The sequence below is a fragment of the Chiloscyllium punctatum genome, chromosome 2 (assembly GCF_047496795.1).
Source record: "Chiloscyllium punctatum isolate Juve2018m chromosome 2, sChiPun1.3, whole genome shotgun sequence".
NCBI lineage: Eukaryota > Metazoa > Chordata > Chondrichthyes > Orectolobiformes > Hemiscylliidae > Chiloscyllium > Chiloscyllium punctatum.
In genome coordinates this window covers 63,432,966-63,447,991 of record NC_092740.1, presented here as the reverse complement: position 1 = coordinate 63,447,991, position 15,026 = coordinate 63,432,966, and the positions used below count along the sequence as shown (strand labels likewise).

Here is a 15,026-nt window from a genome sequence, read left to right as displayed (position 1 = left end):
GTCAATTCCTCCTTCCCCATGCAGTGGGGAATAAGCAGTGTGGATTCACATAATTTGGATGCTCCTGCTGAGTTCCTTCATAGTGCAGCAAAAATAAACATTGATACATCATCAGACTTTGGCAGATAAATATCCACTGTCTTCTGTTTTCCTTTATCTTGTCAGACTAAGGTTTCTCTTCCTGCATTGTTCTTAGCCCACAAAATTAAAACACATTGAATTGGGGATAATATACTCACATGGATAAGGAATTGATCGACAGACAGCAAACAAAAAGTCAGAATAATCAGATATTTTTGAGTGACTAATGGGGGGTGCTGCTGGTATCAGTGCTCGAATCCAGGCTATTTCATATTAAATGGATTTAGAACATGCAGCAGCATAGCACAGGAATTTGCCCTTCAGCCCACCATGATGCCATTCTAAATTAATCCCACATGGCTCATATTCCTCTATTACCTAAGAACCTCCTGTTCATGACAAGTCCTATCTCACAAACATGGCCCAGCCTCCCAAGGAACTGACAAAGTGCAATCAATGACAGCAGGGCAGTGGATAAAGGAACTAAATGTAATATCACTAGGTTTGCAGATGATGCAAAGATGGCTGGCTGGATGAACTATGAGGAGGATGCAGAGATGCTTCAGTGTAATTTGGACAAGTTGAGTGAATAGGCAGATGAAGTGTAATGTGGATAAATGTGTTTATTAACTGAAATGGTGACGGGTTGGGAAAAGGGGAGTGCAATATGATCTAGTTGTCACCCAGATCAGTCACTGAAAGTAAGCTTGCAAGTGTAGCAGGCAGTAAATAAGGCAAGTGGCTTACATAGGGAAAGAATGAGAGCACAGGACTAGGGATATCTTGTTGCAATTCTACAGGGCCTTGGCGAGACCACACCTGGAATATTGTGCACATTTTTGATCTTGTTATTTGAGGAAGGATATGCTGGCCACAAAAGGAGTGTAGCAAACGTTCCCCACTTATTTTTGGGACGGCAGGACTTATCCATGAGGAAAGGTTGAATCAATATATTCACTGGAGCTGAGAAGAATGGGTGGGTTGGTTGGTCCGTGTGGGTGTAGGTGTGGAGGTTGTTGGAATCTCAGAAACCTACAAAATCCTAACAGGTCTAGACAATGTGAAACATGGGAGGATACGCCCAATGACCGGGGAATGCAGACTGAGGATTCACAGTCTAAAGATACAGGACAGGTTATTTAGGACCCGAGATAGAACATAGAACAGTGCAGTGCAGTACAGGCCCTTCAGCCCACAATGTTGTGCCAAGCATTTATCTTAATCTAAGATCAACCTAAGCTACACACTCCTCATTTTACTGCCATCCATGTGCTTGTCCAGCAGTCACTTAAATGTCCCGAATGTATCTGACTCTCCTATCACCGCTGGCAGTGCATGCCACACACCCACCACTCTCTGCCTCTGATATCTCTCCTATACCTTTCTCCAATCACTTTAAAATTATAACCCCTCAATTCACTCAAGTAAAATATTTTTCAGATCCTCAATGATATTTGCTTTTTGAGGGTGCATCTACTCTCTCTGTCTCCCAAAACGTTTTCCTATACCATCACTGGCAAAAAGAATAAATGGTCATCCTTACACAAGTAAAAGACCGTTCCACAATAATAAGCATACAGTCATCATGCACTTTTCCCAACCCTGAGACAGTGGGTAGATGTTTGGATATGCTGAATACTAGAGGTGAGAGGTTCACCATTCTCTCTAGATGAAGAAATTTCTCCTCATTTCAGTCTTAAATAGCCTGCCCCATATCCTTGAATTGTTCACAGAAGCACAGAATCCCTACAGTGTGAAACAGGCCATTTGACCCAACAAGCCCTCACTGATCCTCTGAAGAGCAATCCACCCAGACCCATTCCTTACATTTACCTTGACTAATGCACCTAATCCACGCATCCCTGAGTACTACAAGCAAATTAGCACAGCCAATTCACCTAACCTGCACATCTTTGGACTGTGGGAGGAAATCAGAGCACCTGGAGGAAACCCACGTAGACACGGGGCAAACGTGCAAACTCCACAGAGAGACTGGGTCTCTGGCATTGTGAGGTAGCAGTGCTAATCAGTGACCCACCGTTACACCTCAGTCATGACTTCCTCATCATCGGGATTTTCTTATAACATGAAATCACACGTAAATGAAATTATCACGTTATATCAGAACCAACTATATTTCATTACCACACAACCCATGTTGAGTGGCAGCTAGCCACTTGAGAAAGCAGAGTTGACACATATTTAAAGCAAGTGAGGGGTCCTTCAAAAACACAAATATTCAGCAGATTTGGGAGGATATCTGAAGTGACAAACAGAATAAAGATTTCAGGTCAAAGACCTTTCATCCAAATGGGTCATTTAATATGGCTTGAACCTATTGCAATTTTTTACATTTTTGTTGATGATCTCTCTATAAATGGTACCAGATTTAGCATGACAGTGATGGAGGTCTTGGTCAAACAGATAAAAGTCTAGTGTCTGTTCACTTACCTTAAGATACCAGCAAAATGAACAGACAGATGAAATAATGGGTTTGGAATGAGATGGTAGAAAATATGAATGCTAGAAACATCTTATCTAGAATATGAATGAAGTGCTGCAAGGTGTTCAATTAATGTACACAAATGACAAACAAAAAGAATATGCCTTGCTTCATTTTTCTGAGGATGTGACTTTCACACAACCCCCTCCCTTATGGTTTTACCCTCGGTCAATGTTCCAAATTCCTCCCATATCTCAATTAGAACGCTCATAACCTTGTACTTGCCTTTGGCACTTTATTCTCCAATTAAAACTGCCTCACAAACCCAAACAACCCTTTACAATGACCACACTCATAGTCAGAATCATTTTGCAAAACAAGATGGCTCACGACATGAGAAGACCGTCCAGGGGATATTCCCCAGCCAAGACAGACACTTGGAAACAATTTGGGCAGGCAGTAAGAGAAGCATCAATAACAATGTTCAAGACCAGATATAATCACAGAATGATTACAGCACAAAAGAAGCCCATTCAGCCCATCATGCCCGTGCTGAGAGCAACTCAGATGTTCACACTCAAGACAATCTGTCAGACATTAGCAGTGTGACAGAATAGATTCCATGAAATGGTTTCCTTCAGTTGATGTGTCAAGAGCTATGGGTCATAGTCCCAGGATAAGGAATCTTCCATTTAAGACAGAGACAAAAGAAATCAAAGTTAATTTATGTAATTGTGCCCCAGAGAACAGTAGATACTCCATACATTCAAGGCTGATAATTATGGATGTTTGAATTCTAGAGACCCCATAGCCTATTCCTGTTCCCTTTTGATATTCTTATGCTCTTAAATCAATTTTAAGTATTTATCTGTATTTGTATGTTTTTCCAATAGCATATAAACCTTTATGATTCCTTCCCAGTGGAAAACCTTCCCGCATATACCTTTCCTTGTATCAACCACCGAAACAAGTGAACAGTCCATGTAACTCTTTTCTACACCAACTTCCAACATTCAAATGATTCTCTGGAGTCTGTGATTAGAAGCAGAGGTATGAACAAGTTGATGGTTCTTGTCACTCATTAATGAGGTGGCTTTCTTGGAAGAGGTGGGAAGTAGAAGGAACTTTTTTTTCAGGGAAATTAGTTATTTGAAACGCAACATTATTCCAACTTTTACATGTAGCAATCATCAACCTAAACCAGGAGACATCAAATGACTTCCATTTAACAACTTTATCTGTCATCTCCAATATTTGAAATGCTAAATACACAAACAGCCTGGATTAGCAGGGTTAGTATTGAAACATATATCGCCGTCTCCTTCTTTATTCCTCCATCTTCATTCATTTATTTCGTTCACTCTGTATGTGTATGCATTGTTTGGTTATATCTCACTGAGGGTGGCAAGAGTGCAGAATATACTCTGCCTTGTGGATTCTGTTGTCCATCTCAAAGAATGGCTCACCAAGCCCAATAATAACTGAACTCAAATCCTAATGACATAGCAGGCAAGACTCGGTCTGCAGCAGGTGGTGAGGGAATCATAAAGAAAGAAAAACCTAATTGACCCAATCACCAATCTGCCTGCCATTAATGAATCTGCTCAAGACAGCAATGGTAAGAGTGACCACAGTACAGATCTTGTGAAAACAAAGTCTTGAGAATACCTCCACCATATTGTGCAGCACTATCATGGTGTTAAATGAGATATAGTCAGAAGTCACACAACACCAGGTTATAGTCTGATAGGAATATATGAAATCACAAGCTTTTGAACCCGATGAAGGAGGCTGTGATTTTCAAATGAACCTGTTGGACTATAACCTGCTGTCATGTTAACTTCTGACTCCATCCATCCCAGTTCAACACTGGCACCTCCATTAAGTGAGACAGACTTCAAGTACATTTAGCAACTCAAAACCGGGCATCCATGAGGTGCTGTGGAAAACCATCAGTAATATTGTACTCCAACATAATCTGCAACCTTGTGACATGACTCTACTACCTTCATCAAGCCAGGGAATGAATCAAATTCAATGAAGAGTGCAAGAGAGCTAAGCGAAGCACTTGGCATGCCCAAATATAAGTCATCCTATAAAACAGGATTATCTGCATGCTAGGTAGCTTAAGCATTATATTAAAGACAGAGCCAAGCAATTCCATAACGAACAGATAAGATCTAGGTTCTTGTCATATCCAGTTGTGAACAATGGTGGTCAATTAACAAACATACTAGCTCCACAACCATCCCAATCCTCAATGATAGATGAGCCCAGTACATCAGCGTAAAAGGTAGAGACACTGCAACAAACTTCAGCCAAGAAGTGCCAAGTGGATGACCACCTTCAGCCTCCTCCAGTATCACAAATGCCAGTCTTCAGCAAATGCAATTCACTTCATACAATATCAAAAAATGGTTAGAGGTAATACTGCAAAGGTTATAGGGCCTGACAATATTCCAGTAACAACACTAAAGACCTATGCTCAGAATTTGCGACACCCCTGGTCAAGTTGTTCCTTGACAGCTACAACACTGACAGCCATCCAACAATGTGGTAAACTGCCCAGGCATGTCCTGTATACAAAAAGAACAAGGTCAACCTGGCCAATTACTGCGCGTCAGTCATCAGTCTATTCGCAATCATCAGTAAAGTGATGGCTTATGTCATCAACAGTCGAATCAAGCAGCGCCTGCTCAGCAATAACCTGCTCACTGATGCCCAGTTGGTGTTCCGCCAGAGCAACTCAATTTCTGATTTCATTACAGACTCAGTTCAAACATGGAGAAAAGGGGTGAATTCCAGAGGTGAGGTGAAAGCAACTATCCCGGACATCAAGACTGCAGTTAATAAAGTGTAGTATCAAGGAGTCTTGACAAAACTGGAGTAAATGGGTATCAGGGGAAAAATCTACATTGATTGGAGTCCTATCTGGCACAAAAGGAAAATGGCTATGAATGTTAAAAGTCAGTCACCTCAACTCCAGGACATCTCTGCAGGAGTTTCTAAAGTCATGCACAACTATCTTTAGCTGCTTTAATGATCTTCCTTTCAATTTCAGATCAGAAGTGGCATAATCGCTGATGAATGCACAATGCTCAGTGCCATTCACAACTCCTCAGATACTGAAGCAATCCATGCCAAAATGTAACAAGACCTGGACAGATTTAGGCTAACATGGAGCAAGCAATATTCACACCATACAAGTGCCAGGCAATGACCATCTCCAACAAAAGAGAATCTAACCATCGTCCCTTGACATTCATTACATTGCTGAATTCTCCACTTTCAATATCCGAAGGGTGGCCAGTAACCAGAATCCAAATTGCACGTTTCACATCAATACTGTGGCAACAACAGCATTGTTTTTTTTAAAACAAAGTAATTTTGTGAAAAGGGAAATAAAATGCCTCCTTCAGCTTCATCAAAATGACACAGAACTAACAGCTCTGCCAATCGCTAAATAACCTTCCTCCTGCAAAGAATACTAAAGCTTTTTAGGAAGAAGAGGAGTGACATCTGACTTGAAACGTAAACTCTGTTTCCTCCTTCAAGGATGCTACCAGAGCTGAGTTTCTTCAGCTTTCTCTGTGTTTGTTTCCTAATGTCTAGCCTGTTAGGAGAGTTTGATCAGATGTGACTCTGCATGTTACTGAGTTGAGTTATGCCCCGAACAGGACATATTATTAGCATCACTCCTTATCAATTGACACTCCCACTGCCTCGAGAGAAAATCTTGTCACACCACTTGTTAAAAGCATAAAAGGAGAAACAAGGTCATCTCAAATGTCAAGACAGGGGCCCAATGGATTCCTCTGCTTATTGTGCCACACATCTCCCGCAGCCCATGCCTCTCAGAACCCAATAAGATTCTATCACTTACCACCAATTCCTACCATAAACTCTATTCCCAACCATTGACTCCATTCTTCTCTGTCAGAGCTGGCTGAGACTAAACCAGATTGCTAGCAGCCTTGGTATTGCATCTAGCCTTGAAATGAGCATCTTACTGCAATCTGGACCATCACTAACACTGCCTTTTTCTGCTCTATATTATGTTAATGCACCTGTCTCTGAAACCCCCACCAATTAATGTTTTCTCTCTGGAATGGACTATTCCAATGCAGTTTGGGCCAGCTTCCTATACTACAACTCTATAACTCAGCCAAAACTCTGTTGCCTACATCCTTATTTACATGAAATTATGCCTGTGCTTTCCAACTTCCATTCTCTCGATCAAAATATACTTCAATTTTGAAATTATTACCCTCATTTTTAAATCCTTTTGTGGCCATATGCTTCCTACTTCTGAAATTTCTCCAGCACATAGTCCTCCAAGATATCAGTGTTCCTCTGAATTTGGCCTCCTTTTGAATATTCCTGATTTCAACTGCTCTATTTGGTGGACATGACTTTAGCTGCTAAAGGCCCAAACTTCTGCAATTCCTTCCCTAAAACCCTCTGCTCCCAACCTCCGATCCTTTGAGAAACTTAAATATCCTACCCCTTTGACCAAGCATTCGGTAATCTGCCCTAATATCTTTTTAATGTGGTTCAGTATCAAACTTTATAATGTTTCTGTAAAGTACCTTGGAACATTTTATTAAAGCAAGCAAGGAACTCACGTCCTGACTCCCCAAAGTCTGTCCACCATCTACAAGGTACAGGTCAGAGACGGTAATGGTAAAATCCCCACTTGCCTGGATAAGAGCAACTCCAACAACACTCAAGAAGTTTGACACCATCCTGGTCAAAGCAGCCCAAGTGATTGGCACCACAGCCACAAATATTCACTTCCTTCACCACAGACAGACACTCAGTAGCTGCAGTGTGTACCATCCACAAAGTTCAGGAAGGATCCTTAAACAGCACTTTCCAAACCCATAACTACTTCCATCCAGAAGGGAAGGTGTCTTCACAGATGCCAAGAACCAGAGGTTTTCTTCTAGAATCTTCTGTTTACTTTAGCTCTAATTTACGTCATACCGACTTAAACAATCAATACAGCAATCAGATAAAATAAAACATAAATCAAATACAGATCAATTAAACCATTGAACAATATACTCTGGCGTCTCTGCTTAGTGATACCTTTGTCTATAGCTCTGCTTATGCTGACCCATCCTGACAGGTACTGCGAAGTGCACCGGTGTGACCAGCTATTGTACATGGTACAAGAACAGGACAAAAAACTCACTGCAGTGTGCATTTTCTCCTACTGCACTTCATCTAACTCCACAATTCATCTGGGTTAGAAAAGAGATATTCTTTGCAGTTGGGTCCAACAAAAGTAAATAGCCGATCTATTCTAAATTACAGCATAGGTGGATTTATTTGGCTGGCCATCCTGTGACACATGCACAATAGCCAATTTGTTAACTGCAGGTGCAAAACTGCAGTGAGACCTAATCATCAAACTCTGTCTGTCTATTAATTACAAATTCATTAGACAACTATCTAACTGACAAAGCTTGGCCTCAGTAGCTACAAGGCAATAATTCAGTAGAGCAAGTTCATTAGTTGTGATTTATCTCAGTGCCACAAAGTCCGTCTTTTGTACATTGACTATTAATCTTCACAAAGTTGTTTCTCCCATCCATGAGAAAGTAGGCAACTTGAACAAAATGCTAAATACTTACCTTTGGTTTAACCGTCCTCATTCTTTGACCATAATTCAACTCAAAAAGTAAATAAACAGGCAGTATATAAATAGGAGTTGAATTCCTTTGTGGTAGTACTTTTAAGAATCTTGTCTATTCAATCATTTCATCTTCCCCTTGACTTCCTAACAATGTATTTAAATGCTTCTGAGGGAGGCCAACTTGCGAGAAGGAGCTGATACAAAGCCAGCAACATGTAAAAACATGCTGCAAGCTAGGGAAGGAACAATACAGAGACCGAGTTTCATTTAAATCACCAGCAAATGTGACACCACTGTTTAAAAAGGAAGTAGACAAAAGACGGGTAACTATAAGCCCATTAGTTTAACTTCTGTAGTGGGGTAAATGCTTCAAAGTATCAATGACAAATTGCAAGACATCTGGATAGAAATAGTCCCATCGGGCAGATGCGGTATGGGTTTATGAAAGGCAGGTCCTGTTTAATTAATTTACTGGAATTCTGAGGTCAATACATATGTAATGGACAATGGGGAACTGATAGATATGGTGTATCTGGATTTCCAGAAGACATTCAACAAGGTGCTGCACAAAAGGCTGCTACATAAGATAAAGATACATAGCATTATAGGTAGTGTATTAGCATGGATAGAGGATTGGTTAACTAACAGAAAGCAAAGAATGGGGACAAGTCGGTATTTTTCTGATTGGCAATCATTGGCTAGTAATGTGCCTCAGGGATCAGTGTTGGGAACACAATTGTTTACAATTTACATAAATGGTTTCAAGTTGGGGACCAAGTGTAGCGTGTCAAAGTTTGCAGATAACACTGCTCCTCCACTCATTTTAAAGTGTGCAGAGGACACAAAGTATGCAGAGGGATATAGATAGGTTAGGTGCGTGGGCAAAGGTCTGGCAAAAGGGAGTATGATGGTAGTACTTAGTAGGAAGAACAGCAAAATAGCCATTTATTTAAGTGATGAAAAATTGCAGCATACTGCTGTGAAAAGGGCCTTGGCATTCTTGGGAATGAATCACAAAAGTTGGTTTATAGGTAGTTAAGAAGGCAAATGGAATGTTGCCCTTCATTGCTAGAGGGATGGAGTTTAAAAATAGGGAGGTTATCTAGTGTGGTCACACCTGGAGTAGTTTGTACAGTTTTGATCCCTTTATTTGAGAAAGGATGTATTGACACTGGAGGGGGTGCAGAGGAGGTTCACTAGGTTGATTTTGGAATTGAGAGGGTTACCTCATTAGCAGAAAAAAATGAATAGACTGGGACTATATGCATTGGAATTTAGAAGAATGAGGGGTGACCTTATAGAAACATACAACTTCATGAAAGGAATGGATAAGGTAGAGAGATTATATCCGCTGGTGAGTGAAACTAGAACTAGGGTACACAGCCTGAAAATAAGGGTGAGCAGATTTAAGACTGAGTTGAGAAGGAACTTCTTCACCCAACATCTGTGGAACTGCCTGTCCAGTGAAGCAGTTGAGGCTACCCCATTGAATGTTTTAAGGCAAAGATACAGAGAATTTTCAACAGTAAAAGGAATTAAGGGTTATGGTGAGTGGGCGGGTAAATGGAGCTTATTGAAAGGCAAAGCAGGCTCAACAGAACTAATGAGAAAGTGAGGACTGCAGATGCTGGAGATCAGGGTTGAGAGTGTGGTGCTGGAAAAGGAAGCAGCTGTTCAGGAAGCAGCTGAGGAGGAGGATAATTGATGTCTCGAGTATAAGCCCTTCATAAGGATTCCTGATGAAGGGTTTATGCTCGAAACATCAATTCTCCCCCTCCTCGGATACTGCCTGACCTGCTGTGCTTTTCCAACACCACACTCTCGACTCAACAGGCCTAATCGCCTATTCCTGTTCCTAATGTTCTTATGAAATAGACAATGGGTGGTGTAGTAGCATTTCTAAGGATCCACAAACATATTATATTAAAATAATAGAATTGTAGATGTAGATAGTCTTATAATGGAAACTAAAGCAAACTTACAACACAGAAGACCTCCAAAATAATTGAAGTATTGAGCAACCAGATCAAAATATCTGTACTTTATTTTACACAACTGCACTGCAAATAGATCTCTTTCGCTCCTCACCTTCTCTGCGGCTGTAATACTGTATTCGACACTCTCTTCTGTGACCCTGGTGCACTTTGTATGGGATGAATCTGCTTGTATAGCACTTCAACTGTATCTCAGTACATGTGACAACAATAAATCAAGCAAAAAAACCATTATTTGTACATACAGACACATACATCAAAGTGCAAGGGGTAGGATAAGACTTACTGCAGTTAAATAATCCACCTCCAAATAGTCAAAATTGTTAGACTTCTTACGCTTCATGATTTATTACAGGAAAATATGATTTTTTTAACATAAAGGACAATCATGAGACATGACATAAAACTAACAGCTCTGCCAATTGGTGAATAATTTTTCTCCAACAAGGAACACAAAAGCTTTTTAGTACAGGTCGTTCTGCTATAACATTTTGTTAATGTAAATTCGCTGCAACACGCTTGACGAATTGGGGACACTTTCTAAAGTGCAAACTTTAAAACGTGTGCTGGCAATTACAGCTCCAACACTTTAATCACTGTTTCTAAAGTGCACATTTTTAATAATGTGGGGTTGCACAAGAACGCAACCATTACGCTGCAAAGGAACTATCTGTGCAAAGAAGTTGAGTTTCTGCTGAGTTTCTCCAGCATTTCTTAGTTTGTTTCTTGATGCCTAGCCTGTTTGGTGGGTCTGATGAGATGGGACTCTAAATATTACTGAGGTGAGTGTCATGGGCAGGGCATTTAACAAGTGCTAATCCCCATCAATTGGCATTCTGCCATTACCTCAAGAGAACCATAATGTTCTTGTGAAGTACCTTAGGGCACTTGATTAAAGTTACTTAGTAAATAAAGATTGCTTTTTCTTTTTGTGAATCACAGAGATGTGCAGCACGGAAAGAGACCCTTTGGTCCAACTCGCCCAAGCCGACCAGGTATCCCAACCCAATCTAGTCCCACCTGCCAGCACCAAGCCCATATCTCTCCAAACCCTTCCTATTCATATACTCATCCCGTTGACCTTTAAATGCTGCAATTGTACTGGCCTCTACCATTTCCTCTAGCAGCCCATTCCACACATGCACCACCCTCTGTGTCAAAATGTTGCTGCATGGTCCTTTTTAAATCTTTCCCCTCTCACCTTAAACCTAAGCCCTCTTGTTCTGGACTCCCCCTCCCCAGGGAAAATACCTTGTCTATTTACCCTATCCATGCCCCTCATGATTTTATAAATCTCTATAAGGTTACCCCCTCAGCCTCTGACGTGTTTCTCAAAGTTAATAAAGTTCATCTTTCCACAGCTAACTTATTACAACATCTTAACATATGCACCCTAATTGTTCCTATTTTGTTAGCACCATTGCATCATAAAAATAACTGTTTTAGCATTCAACACATCTCATGACATCCTTCTGCCTACAATTTTAATATAGGCCAGATTATATAAAGCTGAAGAAACTTTTCTTAGTCTAGCAACAAAAATCACTGTTGCTTCTGATAAAAAGAACTAGAGTGGGTTATTTTGACTCAGCCAATAACCAAAGTTGAGGCAAACACCACCTGCTTGCATCTAATTATTTGCATCCGGCCTTTAAAATAGCAGACCGAAGATGTCATTGAACACATCGAATGCTCGTCTGCCAATATCAGCAACTTGGCAAAAATAACTTACTTTGCTCATGCCGTAAAACCTAACTCCTTTACGAGAAAAATATTTCTGCTTTTCAATTCCATTTTTACTTTGCTCTCATGCAGTGTTCCTTAAATTGTTCTCATTTAGTTTCATTTTATTCAGCATCCTTAACGCTTCCTATGTGGTTTAGATGCCCATAGCAAATTTTGGAAGTTAACAAAAATATTACATTGTACGGTCGTACCAGCAATTACAGCACTTCAAAACACATGAACCAACTTCTCATTAAAATACTACTATATATCTCACTGGAAGCTAGTTTGCAATGCTCAATATCTGTATGAGATAATATCTAGAGGTGAATAGGATTAATAAAAACATCGGTCTGCCTGAGGCAGATATTAGCTCAATTCTCCTTTTGCATTCATTCGTCTGGCATTTCTGTTTTTTATTTAAGTCCATTTAACCTCCCATCTTGAGGTGGGCCAGAGCAAAACATTCAGCACTTCTTCAACATGTTTTCCCCCCCTCCACCCCCACAACTTCCTCCTAATACACTCCCAATCCAATTCAAGTATTCAAAATATCATTCTTGACTCATCCTATCAAACTATTTGCAAATATATTTTCTTCAGTTCTGTGTTCATAGTTCAGTCAATATCCTCAGGCTGGAGTTTACAAGTCAAAATAGCCCCCATCACCCAAGCTAAAGGTTAGGGAAATAGCAGATCTTGCTCGCTTAATTGCTTTAAAGTGAGAATTTTGTCCTTTTCTTAACAGTAAGCCCTACCTTAGAGAGCTTTCTACCAATTGGATTAGTCAGCAGTCCTGTAGCCCTAGCAGTACCAACAGAGTGGTGGTATAAAATCTTCTTTCAAATGCAACATTTTACATTATATTCCTGGCTCTCACCTCCTTAACATAGCTGCAAACTTCAGGCGTTATACTTCCCAAATATTTAAAGTATCTCACTTTCTCTAACTGCTTCACAATTGTTAAAACGTTAATTCTTTCACCTGCTTTCCTAACTGTCTTCCAGGTTTTGGTTTTATCCACAATGATCTTCATTCTATAATTCATGTCTTCAACATTCCCCCCATTTATCAACCACGGAAGCAAATACCACAAATGGACCGCAAAGCCTTCATCATCAGCAAACCTAGCAGCTTTCACTGGCTGACCTCTACATTTCATGATTATGTTATGAAACAGAATAATAGATAATTGCGTTTTGTCGCTCAGGTTGTAAGTTTGCTCGCTCAGCTGATGGATTTGTTTTCTCAGACGTTTTGTCACCACGCTAGGTAACATTATCAGTGATCTTCCAATGAAGCACTGGTGCTCTGTCCTACTTTCTATTTATCTGTGCTGGTCTGTTGTGGTGGGGGGATATAATTTCCGGTTTGTTTTCTGAGAGATTGGTAAATGGGGTCCAGGTCTAAATGTTTGCTAATGGAGTTCCGGTTTGAATGCCAGACCTCTAGGAGTTCCCATGCACGTCTTTGTTTAGCCTGAGTAGGGATGGATGTATTGTCCCAGTCGAACTTGTGTCCCTCTTCGTCTGTGTGAATGGATACTAGTGATAGTTGATCATGTCTTTTGGTGACTGGTTGGTGCTCATGTATCCTGGTGGCTAGTTTTCTGCCCGTCTATCCAATGTAATGTTTGTTGCAGTCTTTGCAGAGTATTTTGTATATGCCATTTGTCCTGCTGGTTGTTGGTACGGGGTCCTTTTAATTCATCAGGAGCTGTTTCAGTGTGGTGGTAGGTTTGTGGGCTACCATGATGCCGAGGGGCCGGAGTAGTCTGGTCACCATCTCTGAGATTCTTTTAATGTATGGCAAGGTGGTTAGAGTCTCTGGGTGTGTTGTACGTTCTTGTTTAGGTCTGTTGTGCAGGAATCGGCAGACTACACAGTTGCTCTTGAACATGTTGTATAGGTACTTTTCTTCTTTTCTCATAGTTCCTGGATGCTGCAATGTGTTGTGGCTCATTTACATGACCTGACGCAGCTCCATTTGTGGGTGTTGGGATGGTTGCTCCTGTGGTTGAGTATCTGGTCAATGTGTGTGGCTTTCCTGTAGATGTTGGTCTGCAGCTCACCATTGGGTTTTCGTTCTACTGTGACAACTAGGAAGGGGAGTCTGTTGTTGTTCTCTTCCTCTTTGGTGAACTTTATACCGGTAAGGATGTTGTTTATATGTTTGTGGGTTTCTTCTAATTTCTTACGTTTTGAGATGACAAAGGTGTCATTAACATAGCGAACCCAAAGTTTGGGCTAGATTGTGGGAAGGGCATTTCGTTCTAACCTCTGCATTGCTGCTTTTGCTAAGAGCCCTGATATGGTGATCCTATAGACAGCCCATTGATTTGTTTGTAAATCTTTTTGTTGAGGGTGAAGAGGGCTGTGAGGCACAGGTCTACCAGTTTGAGGATGTGGTCCTTGCTGATGGAGTTGGTGCTGTCAGGTGCTTGGGTCTTTGGTTCGTCTAGCAGGGAGGCCAGTGTTTCTTTGGCAGGGTGATGTTTATTGACGTGAATAAGGCTGTCACATCAAAGGAAACCATGACCTTATCGCCCTCTACCTTGGTGTCTTTGATATTATTAAAGAATTCCTGGGTGATGTGGATGGAGTGGCTTGAGTCTTCTACTAGATTAGCGATTTTTGAGAAGATTTGGAGCTCAGGTTGATGATACATCTGAAAACAAATCTTCCAGCTAAGCAAGCTAACTTACATACTCTTCTACAAGAGGTGTCAGTTTGCACTGCAGTTCCTTTTGTCGGTTCTCACCAGCTGCTGGTACCATACTTGACCCCTACATGAAGGAGATCTTAATTACTACAGTTTACCTTAACGGTGAGAATCTGATATTTTGCCCTTTGTCTAATTAAACCTGCTCGCCATTCTTCTCGTCATGAAGGATAATGGAAAATTCCAGTTACCAGTTCCACACAGGTATCCAACTTCAAACAAGTAGCAGAAATTGCTGAAAAAGCTCAGCAGATCTGGTAACAGTCATGGGCAGGAATCAGAGTTAACATTTTGGTCCCAGTGACCCCTCCTCAGAACTAACAGCATAGAGAAAAACAGTTATTTTTTATGCAGGAAATAGGGGGTAAGGAGTAAATGCTAGGTAGACATAGAACCCAAAGAGAGTGAGGACTGCAGATGC

General features: G+C 40.8%; 1 protein-coding gene across 4 annotated transcripts in view; it reads right to left on the bottom strand.

Annotated features, from left to right (window-relative positions):
- Positions 1-15,026, bottom strand: part of rgmb (repulsive guidance molecule BMP co-receptor b) — a 172,920-nt gene that overhangs the window by 51,145 nt on the left and 106,749 nt on the right. Inside the window, exon 2 of one of the 4 annotated variants that reach the window (XM_072583570.1) lies at positions 10,254-10,344. The exons of the other annotated variants lie outside the window; for them this stretch is intronic. The gene's annotated coding sequence lies outside the window, so the exon portion shown is untranslated. The remainder of the gene's footprint in view (positions 1-10,253; positions 10,345-15,026) is intronic. 4 annotated transcript variants of the gene reach the window in all.